We start from the raw sequence: 1,455 nt of genomic DNA, 5'->3' as shown, positions 1-1,455 counted from the left end.
TAATAATAAACAGCTGTAAGGGAATAATAATAAAATAATAAGAAGAAACAGCGCCAAGGAAGCAAAACGCAGAGAAATCTCAATTTTAACACCAAAAATCAATCCCTGAGATAAATAAATCGAACTTCAGACAAATTACATCATCTGAATTTGAAGTGCACTTTGCACTTAAAATGTATTTATGTATTTTGCACTTAAAATGTATTTTAATGCTGTATTTTAGCGTTAAGAATATCTAAGTGTAAATTCAATTTTTTTTTTTTTCAAGTGCATCCCAAGGGGATGGTAAGGAAGGTGCCTGGGGATGGCACAGAAGTGTTGGAGAAGGACAAGGTGCAAAGTTCAGAGGAGTGAGATGAAATCACCCCAAAATTTCATTTATTTTGGCCCCCCCTGGGTTCTCTGCCAAGGCTTTGGAGAGAAGAGCTGAACGTTTTGCTCGGGTTGCTGTTTAGATTCCCACACCCCCAGACAAGCACAGGGAATTGTGGTAAATTCCGGTGACCTCGGAGCCTGGTTCAGAGATATTAAAAATCCCAAGCTCGCTCCTCCCATGCAAATCCCCAGCAGGACAAACGAGCTGCAGTGGAGGCTCCTGCCAAACCAGAGCCCAAGGCATTCCCTCCACATTTCCAGGCACACCCTGGCCAGGCTGAAAATTGTGCTCAGCACAGAAATCGAGGAATTTCCTTCTTTCCCCTGGTTTTTTTTTGGATAGGTTGGGGTTTTTTTCCTTTTCCAGTGGAGGTGGTTTTGCCAAGCAAACGAGAGAATTTCAGGAGTTGTGAATTTTATTGTGAATTTCACCACGCTGCTTAAGATTTTCTTATAAAATCCTGGTTTTATGGGTGTATTTCAGGAGATATCCCACAGTCACATCCTACCTCTGCTCCCTGTGTGTTTTCAACACTGTTTTCCATAGGATGGTCCAGATTTCTTCTGGCTGCAGCCCAGGATCTCAAGCAGGATTAGGGAGAAAAATCTGTGGAAAACAAACAGCAACAGATGAAAATTCTGCTTTGAAGAAATAAATTAGCATTAAGTTAAGATAGAAAATTAGGTTTTTACAATGAAATATCCAAAGAAGCACTTGAACGATGCAATAGGACTTTTATTGAGTGCTGTGGCACGGCAGAAATTGAAATTCCCTCCTTTCCAGTGCCAGAAAAGACAAATAAAGGACAAAAAAAGTGAAGGAACGAGGTTCAGCCCATCCCTGAGGATGAGATTCCTCCAGGAAAACCATTACTGAGGGAACGACCCTCAGGGTGGGACCACACGAGTGAATATTCCAAATATTCCAAAGATTATCCCAAACAAAGTTATCCCAACTTTCCACCTCAGGCCTGCCCAAAAATAAAAACCAACAGGTCCCTCCAAATGTTGATGTGGAGTTGATGCAACTCCTGGAATTCCAAGCAGGCCACACATTCCTGATCCTACTGACCATCCACC

Source organism: Zosterops lateralis, assembly GCF_965231275.1.
Source record: "Zosterops lateralis genome assembly, chromosome: 7".
Lineage (NCBI taxonomy): Eukaryota > Metazoa > Chordata > Aves > Passeriformes > Zosteropidae > Zosterops > Zosterops lateralis.
The sequence above is the reverse complement of the archived record's forward strand: the minus strand, read 5'-3'. Positions refer to the sequence as shown.